We start from the raw sequence: 9,798 nt of genomic DNA, 5'->3' as shown, positions 1-9,798 counted from the left end.
CACAAACAGCACTGCGAGAAATACAGAGAGAGAAAGTGTCATTCTTATTGCATTTGGCCAGGCGAGAGAACTCACTTCTAATGAACGCCTCTCCCACCTCGCGGCCTCTATTTTGTTTTTACTTCTTCGGCGGCAAAAGACGCCGCGCTGCGGTTATATTTACGCACAACTCGAAACTCGTCGCGCAGAGAATGTTTAGCGTCGGTAGAGGGAGAAAGAGCGTGAAGAGAGAGAGAGAAAGAGAGAGAGGGAGAGAGAGAAAGCGCGATCGTTCTCCGAGGAGCCGCAGGCCAGCTGCGTGCCAGGCAACCTCGATGCATTGATTTGCCCGGCTGCGGCGCCTTTCGCAGAACGCGCTGCAGCACAGAGATTGATCTCTCCTTCTCGCCCCCTTTTTACGCTCAGCCGAGGGAGAGGAGACCCTCTAGACGTGTCTGGAAATCGCGCGCGAACAGTCGTCGCTGTTTGAACGTCGTTACATCTTTGCCCGTTTGCAAGGCATCCGAGAAAAGCTGGAATTTGGGCGAGTTAATGTACAGTACTCACGGATTGAAATAGGACATTCGGAGCGCGTGGCCGTCGCTTCATGGAGCGCCGCCCGTAGACGCTCATGGAACCAAGGTGGTGCATTGTGGTATGGCGTGAGAGGGAGAACATCTACAAAGCAGAATTGTTCCTTCCAGTAGCCAATCAGCCGGCCTGTGGTTTACCACATGCCTGCGTGGCACTGCAAGGCTAGCGCTCCGAATGTCCTATTTCAATCCGTGAGTACTGTACATTCACTCCAGGGGCACGGCGCAATAGCGGCGGGACAAGCTCTTGTCTTGTCAATAGGCGCGTTTACAGGAACACGACAGTGTCGCATCGTATTCCCAACGTATCTCCCGGAGCCGACACGCCACTGTTTACATGGTGGCGGTTTATTAAAAAAAAAAAATCTGCAGCCGGTGAAGGTGAAAGAGAAAGGAAGAGCATAGCGAGAAGAAGTATACAGGGGAGCGACAGCAAGAAAGGACAAATAGTAGTAGTAGAGAACTTTTACTGACAAGGAAGATAAAAGACTCGAGGAGAAGTATACAATGGGTGGTGTCTTCATTTCAAGACTCCACTGGCCTTGGCCGCCGCTCTAGCCTGTAAAACGAGTGCGCGCGCTGCTGATGAAGCTCCGAGTTGAGCAGAGAAGCCTCCATTGCTCCTTCGGTCTGTGTTTGTGACGTACGGGCGTTTCGGGCCCTTACATCCCCATGTAATGTGGTCATAGGAAAGGACAAAGGAAAGCTTTGTACACTAGCTATTTATAAAACAAAAAAAGTAATCAAGTTCGCGCCGCTCGCGCAGAAAATCCAGGCTTTGTTTATATGTACCACATCAAGTCTGTCGGGAGGATGGTCCCTCGACAGTGCACGCGAGGGAGGGATCCAGCTTCCCCCATCTTGAGTGCAGTCTGCTTTCGTATCTGGCTGAGGGGCTATTGTATAGCCTGCGCAGGGAGGAGGAGGGGCGCCTCCAAACCTGTTTCCATTCGCCATTAAAGTCGACTTGCCTTTCTGGATCTATCCCCGCCTGGAGGATTAGCAGGACGCGCTTTCCTGGAGCATTTTCCATGTTTGCAGAAGTGCGATACGCCAGAAAGGCAATACGATGCGCTGCTGTCGCGTTCATGTAAACGCGGCTTATGTCCCGCCGCTGTTACTCCGCAGCTTCCGAGAACCTGCTCTTGCGTGTCCGGTGTGGCAGTACCGCGGTACTTTATGCCTGCCGACGCACCGTTTCTGTTATCCAAACTGGAGATTCTGTGTGCTCTACTATGGCAATCTTGAAACATCTTTTGAGGAACGTACATAAACTCGCTCAAACACTACTTTGCGTTGCCGTGAACACATGAGTCAAATAATACACTTCTGCACCCAGCAGAGAACCCACAATCGCATGCAAAAATTGATGAGCCCTTTTCAGCGACTTTTTGAAACTCGCTGTCCTCCGTATCGCGTGTCTCCGCATGTCGGTTTAGAGATGACTGTTGGTTAGACTTTCAGACGTCATGCAGCTACCATGACCGCGGCCAGTCATGGTCAGTCCCTCGGGGAAATCCCGCGCGCCGGCGTTGGGGCCGAGTGGGTGACGCAGTTTGGGGGGCGGGTCTCATCTGGGCCATATATTTCTTCGACTTGTTTGGCCGGAAAATGGTGTTTGGCATGGTTTTCCTTGTAAAACTTCTTGCTTGGGGGGGAGGATGTTCTGCGGACAGAAACGATAACAAACCACGTCGTGGTCGTTCCCAGCCTGTAGCTCTAGTCAGAGTTGTCACTGAAAATTGAAGTCACGTGATCACTGCCCTACTCATCCCGCGAATAGCAGCGCACCGATATCAACTGGCCGAATCAGCAGTGCACGGCAGTGCGCTGATAAACGTTGCTACTAGATGCGAGAAGATGGCTTCCCTTTCCCTCAAGTCACGAGGTGGCATCGGCCATATGCTAAGGGTCGCTGTGGGAAAAAAAAAGCGCTATGGCAGCTTCGTGTACAAGCCTTTCCAGGGCAAGACGACGCAAAAAAGAAGATGCGGAGACACAAGAAACGCGAAAGCACTAGGCAAAATGTCGCTGAGTGAGGATTATCGAGCGAGTCGTTAGCGTTGAATGGTCGTCATTGAAGTTGTCGGCCCACATGAAGGTTTTCGTCGGTGCCGCTAGCCATTTTGCTTCAGTCCGCCGCCCCGCGTGGCGCGGCTTCTGCGGCAGCGGCGGCTGGCAGAAACGGAAGCGCCTCGGTGCGGAAAGAGGAGGACGCGCGCGAGGGAAAGAGTGGGGATGGAAGTGGGGAGAGCGTGCGCGAGGAGGAGAGTGAGAAAGTTTAGCGTGTCTAGAGGGTTGTGCGGTTTGATCGAAATGAAGTGGAGGAAGGAAACGCGGAAAGGAATTCGGAAAGAGAAGAGAACTGAGCGAGAGTGGAGAGATTCCGAAAGAGATGGGAGAGCGGTGCAGACAGTGTGTGAAAGAAAGAAGGTTATGCGAGGGTAGTCGCTAGAGAAGAGAGGACATCGGTAAAAGGGTGCGAGGAGGAGGACTGTGAGAGGAAGAGGGCGATATCGGAGGAAGAGAGATGGAGAGAGGGCGCAGTAGAGGGAGAAAAAGTGGGCGTATTTGTCTGGCGTCTCGCCGCCGCGTCGTTGTGACTGGAGTCGCGCAGCCCTACTCCCTCTGCTGCGTCTGGGCCAGACGGCGGTAACCTTGGCAACAGCTCGTCTAGCTCATCTTTCTCCCTAACCCCTTCTTTCTTCTTCTCTCTGTCTGGGCTTCTCGCCTTGGCTCCCTCTCTTCCTCTATCTTCCTTGCTCGCTCTTTTTTTCTTTTTCTACGAGCTGCATGTCTTGCGCCGTTGTACTGGTCCAGCTAGTAGCGCCGTTGCAGCTGCGCGGGTGCGGCACGATTTTTTTTTTTGTTCTCCAGTTCTTGATATATTCATTCCTGTTCCCTCTAAAGTTTTTTTTTTTAAATGGACAGCTGCTGTTATTGATATGACAAGCTTTTGCGCCTCGCAACGTTCGCTAAGAAAAAAAATCTGGCAATATTCAGCATTCCTGGAACTCACAAAGGTGTTGAAATCTGACGTTGTTTATAATTATATATTTCTTTTTTGCCCGGCTGCTGTAGGTTTGTATACAATGTTAGCTAGCATTCGCGTGCTGCGCAGCCATTCGATGAGTCCCGTGACGTATATATCGCTGAGAGGTCAGCCATTTCTGAGGACGGACGGATGTACGAACTGCGACCTCATGCATAATGCAACTCGCTTCGTGACTCAAACATCAAGAGAGTATACTCGGTCCGTGAGCTCGGGCTGCGACCAAACGGACAATTTGGGTCCTGTTTCTTGTTCATTGCGGTGTGTTATGCGACATACAGAAAGTACACGGCTGAAACCGTCATAGGGAACAGCTTCGCGGATCCAGCCACGTTTTTGTTGCATGGAAGAGCGACTTTCTTGCTTTTAAAAATATCGAAGCTTGGCCTCCCGTGGGTTTCGCAATGCTCGCTTTCTATACCGCTTCTACTCGGCAAATCGAATTTCGATTCGAAGTAACGGAATATTGCTTCTCTGTTGTATGAATCTAAGGGTTACACGAGCATAACCGCCCGAGGAGGCTGGGAAAACAGTGATATACGTACAGTAATGGCGGCAAGGGAGGGTGATCGTACGAGAGCATCTTCATATAATTACAAGCGTTGTAATGTACCCATATAAGCGCTTTTCGCAAATGCGAATGATCATTCGCAAATCATTAGTCATGAACCGTCGGGTTACTGCAAGTGACATACCGCAATGACGCAGCGCACTACCATGGATTCGCTCACCAGACAGTATGTATTGATCGGTCTCAGTGTGCGGCCTTCAGTGAGGCACCGGGAAAGAAAAGGCGCGCGGGCGAAATTTCACACACATGGCGTGTGCCACGTTTTGCAAGCATACAGCGGGCCCATTCTGGAGTATGGTATTTGCTGCAAGGAGCGTCATTTGGCACAGACTTTGTGATGGCGGCCTTGCAGTGCCGACGTGACGTGATGAAAACAGGTCGAAAGTTCCTGAAGTATATTAAGTTTTTGTTGTAGCGCACGCGATAACAATTAAAGGGTCCGTGAAATGATTTTGACAGTCACACTCCAATGCAGCAAATCTGTAGAAGCGGCCTTTGTCAGTATTCGAGTCAAATTTAAAAGCTCTGCGTGGAGCCTATAGTTTATAATTAATTTTTACAAAAATTAACGGCCGATTTACTTCGTTAAATCCAACGTAGGTACGCTAGTACATTTGTATAGACCCTTTGCATAGGTTACATATGGCGGTTTTGCAGTGTAAGCGGCAGCTAGCGCAAACGCAGTTTCAGCCTTTTTCATATCATTTCATTCAGTTGTGATTGTGTGGTGACACAAACGAGAAATATAAATGAGCGGCCCATGTTGCAGGTATCTTCTCTTAGAAAAAAAAAATGATGGTGAATTGCGTAGTTAGGCCAAATGCGAATTAGGTGAGCTGGCAGTTCGGTTTTCACTTTGGTTCCGGTATTCAGACTCGGCGTTCACGGATGGCAGTTGTTCGGATAGCGATAATGGGTTAACGCCCATACACGCGGAATTTGTCATTCTCTCCATTCATGGACCCCTGGGAGTCCTCCTGGCACAGTGGTGCAGCAGTCAAGGGATACGCTACTGCCCTATGGCAGGTGCTGCCAGCGGAGGGACTTGGGTTGCTTGGGTTGGGTTGGGTTGCGATCCAGGTTGCTCATCGCAAGCAGTCTCTCACGATTAATTGAGCTGCTTCCCGACACATTGGGCAGGCTACTCATGCTCACCTGCGCACCACTCGGTGGGTGAGTGGTGCCAACTTGATTATTTTTTTGTATTTTGTAAACAGTGTACAAAGCTTTCCTCTGACCGCATTACATGGGGACGTAAGGTGCCGAAACCCCCGGACATCACAACACGCAGAACGAAGGAGCAGTGGGAGACAGATCTGCTCAGCTCGGTGCTTCATCAGGAGCGCGCACTCGTCGCGCAGGCTAGAGCGGCGGCCGGCTTCAGACAAACACACAACGGCTAAATGCGGCGAATGGCCACTATAAGTGCAAGCGCACTAAAACCTTAACCACGCTGCCACATTTGCTGAGCAAACATTATGCGTACAAAATGAGAGGTGATTTTCTCAAGCCGCACGACTGTTCGACACGCTCGTTTCATGAAGGTCACACTGCCGTATATTTGAAAAAAAAAAAAAAGTTCTGCGGGCTGTTACACGTACGATCAAGACATAACATGTAGCATTTTGACCTGCGGTTGTGCTTCAATTGTCCCAAAATTTACCCGAAGTAGTTGCTGGCCAGCGGTGGCCCGATGTCGGCCTTTGCTTGCTCGCCTTCACGCCGGCGGCCAACTATTGCCAGGCGTTTGCCAGTGATTTGTTGTTTGCCTTTTGCCAACCATTGACCGACACGTACAGCAGTTGCCAGCCGCTGCACGACGCTTAGTCGGTCGATCGTACAGACCGTTTACAGCGCGCAGTTCTTCCGTTTGAGACCAGATGGCGCCACAGACGCGCTCGGAACACGGCGCCATTACGGACCTCGTAAGTCGCCGGAGTGTACGCCTCGATGCAGTAATGGAAATATCGCGGGTGGCTGCCGAAGTGTTCTTTCTGCGAAGATGGGGAAAGGCAGAGGAAATGCGTGCTTTATTGTGGATTGCAAGAATTGCGACAGAGAGTTAAAGGTGCAGGATGCGATCGTTTGCGAGCCTCACGGAACCGAACTGCACAAGGAAGTACTGCCCCTGTTCGCGCCCGTTTGCCATGCATCATTTCCGAACGGGCGAACGCGACAAACACGTCCGCCAGTGCTAGATGGCCAATATAGAAAGAAAGGTTACGATCTTGGAAAATCTGCGAGGGTAAGTGCGCAACATTGCTTCATCATCAAAGTGTTCCGCCACCGAAACCGTCCCTTCGTGCTTTCAGTTGCTGTGCAGTTGCGCCTACGTGTGTAGTGAGGCCCCATTGCTCGTAAGTTAAGGTGTTCGGCAATTGTAGTAACAGCAGCGCCGGAGGCCAGATCAGGTACGGAAAAGAAGGACGACTTATGCTCCTACATGCCGCTACTGTAGATCGTGCGCTGCACAGCCGTACGAACGGACAACGCTTACCGTCCGTGTATTGTATGCCGTCTTGGTGCTACTCTTGAATTTCGCTCCAAGTAGAGCGCTTTTCGTGGACCAGATTCGGAATACAGCATTTGCGTTACGGCTGCTGGGCTGGATGATTGCCACTTCCTCGCGGTCCATGCGAGACAGCCACTAAAAGTTACCCCCAGGCCAGCGCTCAGAGAGAAGCTGATTACTTACCACCAACGAGACCTCGAGCATTTTCATGTCCGCATATCGAGAGTGGAGCGTACCGCAATTTCATATGTGAGACTGACATAATTATGAACTTCGTGTAGTGTGAATGCGTTGCTGTGCGCGTTATAACGATTATATCGCGGAATCCTTCGAAACGATTGCGCGCCAGATTGTGAAGGCTGCTTGATGAATGGTACTGCTATACATGGTAGTTAACATTTGTGTGTCTATTTATTTTTGTCACCATTGTGTGCTTAACAAACCAATAGAAAATATTTTCGGTTTCCTAAGCACCGTTAACAGGCTGCAAACAAATGCGTACGATATGTGCATGCGAGCGTTTTAGAGCGGTGTCTGCGTGCATGTACAGAATACTACAACGACCTGCGCTGCCGCAGAAGCATTAAACCTTGCCGTTTAAGATAATAACAATAAAAAAACATTCAGCAAAGCCTTCTGCGGACGCAAAGACAAGTATCAGGAAATCCATCCATCGGCTGGCTATGAAACCGGACACCGTTTTCAAGGCCACAAGAGATCAAATTAGAGTTCTCACGTGTCCTTCGAATCTTTGGCCAAACCATACTGTCTCCTTCCCACTATTTTACAACCGTATCAGCCGAAACACAGCCTGTTGGAACCGAACCATCAGACGCGGCAGCCGTCGCGACGAGGCGCGCTCGGAGCAGTCAGGAGGCGTGCAATGGCGGCGTGCTCACGTGACCAAAGATGGCAGCCCCCATGATACGGCGCTGTAAAGCGTCTACACATTGGCTACCAATTCAAGGCCGACGACTTATCAATCATCTGCCATAGGCCAAATTCTTTTGGGTTTGTCACCCGCAACGCGCCGCCTATCTTCAATCTCCCACTTGCTTTTCCCTCTCCTATGAAAATAGAGAGGGGGTCTTCCCGCTCTCTACTTTCATCTGCAAACCGTGGCAGGCGGCAGCTGGCAGGTTCACCAAGACATATAATGGGTTTTAGTGCGTGAGCACTAATCAGATGGGTACCAACTCCAAGAAGAATCGTCCGTTGTCAATTCGCGTTGTCTGCTCGCCTAGCGCGAGCGCTCCATCCCGTGATGCTGCCCGATCATCGTCGTCGTCTACGTAGCAAAAATCCGTGCTTTCGCACTGATTCGAATGTAGTAAACATTCTCTGTAGTTTTTCTCTAGTGACCTAGGATACAGCTTAAAAAAAAAAAATTGGCGATGGTGTAGCTTTCGGTTAAACTTGGAGTGACGCGATAGCTACAGCTGGCCGAGTGGAACTTGGTCACGTGACCAACCACGTGATCAGCCACGGTGCCGCGCCGCCAGCAGCTGCTCCGCACCACGTGACCAACCACGTGACAGCGTGGCGGCACAGCCACAGGGCGGCGCGCCGCCACGCTGAAGGCTCGAAATGCTACCGTAATGTAGCTATCGCTACAAAAAAAAAAAAGCAGTTGGTAACAAGTTGGTTGTGATTGGTTAGTGAGCAAAATCAGCTTTTTGACGTTTGACTGTATCAAAAAGCCAGAGACATCAAAAATCTGGGGCTCTTAATTTAGTCTTTTTACTAGCTCCTTGGTTAGGTAACAAGAAAAATTGTAACAACTGGTCTACTTTTTGCATAGAGGAATTCTGTCCAGCAGTTCTGAATGTGGGCGAAGTTTTACTGCAGACGAGTTGTGTGCGACCATAGTGCTAGCGCACTAAAATTGCTGCTCGTAACCGATAAGAACGACACATCACTGAACGCGCTTAGCCGCGGCTAAGCGCGTTCAGTGATGTGTCGTTCTTATCACTGAACGCGCTTAGCCGCGGCTAAGAGGTGGAGGTGCGCGCACCTCCACCTCTGATTTAGAGCGGGGAATCTGGGCGAGCCTTCTCATTGGCCCTGCCCAGCTGATATAGGCGGGTCGACACAAGGCTCCGTCCAGACTTCTTTTTCTGGTGCACACCTTTTACAGGTGATGTGAGCCAAGAAACGAAAAATACTCCAAGGATGGGAAGTTAAAAAAAAACAAACTGAAAACTATGCCATGCGGTTTGGGAGCTAAGTGTTTTTTCTTCAGTTCTTTTTATCATGGTAGCTTGTAATGAACAGTCGTGGACAAAAGTTTGTGGGATGTGTGTTTGCGGAAATAAAAAAATGTATTTCAGTTCAGTCATGCAAAGCAAGTCAACGAAAAGCATTGGAGCACGAGGCCACATTGTTCTCCATCTTACCATTTTAAAAATACCCGCCGACTGACTAGTGAAGCAATGTGGAAATAATTTTTTACCCACGAATCCACATCGCGCAAACTTTTGTCCATGACTATATACTACTGTTGACACACACCTTCCGCCCGTCCGCTCATGGCATGGTGGCTCATCTTTGTTATCGCTCCTGCATATAGCACATGTAAAGCATGTGCTATACCATGTTTTCTTTTTTATTTTCTGCTTAACTTTAAAGTAAGCTGTCTTCTGCTTTCATCAGCAGGCTCACAAAGACAAATATCTTAAATTATGGCTGCACGGAGTAGTACAGATCCTAGAGGCAAATGGGAGCATCCAGGCTGTCATTAAAATCAGCTTCGATTAGTGTTGTGAAGAGACATATTCTTTTATTTCTTTCACGCATGTTCCTCACACATGGTGGCTGAATTCAGAGCAAGCTGTAGCAATGAATGAAGCTGCTTAATTGCTGCTTTGGCATTGTTTCAATATAGGAGAATGCTTTTTTTTCTGAGCAAACTAAGTTGCTGGTTGATGGGCAGGCTGCAGTAATGCTTCATGGGGCTTCTTCTTACTTATGAATGATGAGATTGATGTTCAAAAACCTATCTATATGCACTGCCTCAGGGGATCATGAATGCATGGGACATTGGTTCCTGGCCTTAACTGTTGTTCCTTTTTCTCTGTTCTTTTTTACAGCG

The sequence above is a fragment of the Amblyomma americanum genome, chromosome 6 (genome assembly GCF_052857255.1).
Source record: "Amblyomma americanum isolate KBUSLIRL-KWMA chromosome 6, ASM5285725v1, whole genome shotgun sequence".
Classification (NCBI taxonomy): domain Eukaryota; kingdom Metazoa; phylum Arthropoda; class Arachnida; order Ixodida; family Ixodidae; genus Amblyomma; species Amblyomma americanum.
The sequence above is the reverse complement of the archived record's forward strand: the minus strand, read 5'-3'. Positions refer to the sequence as shown.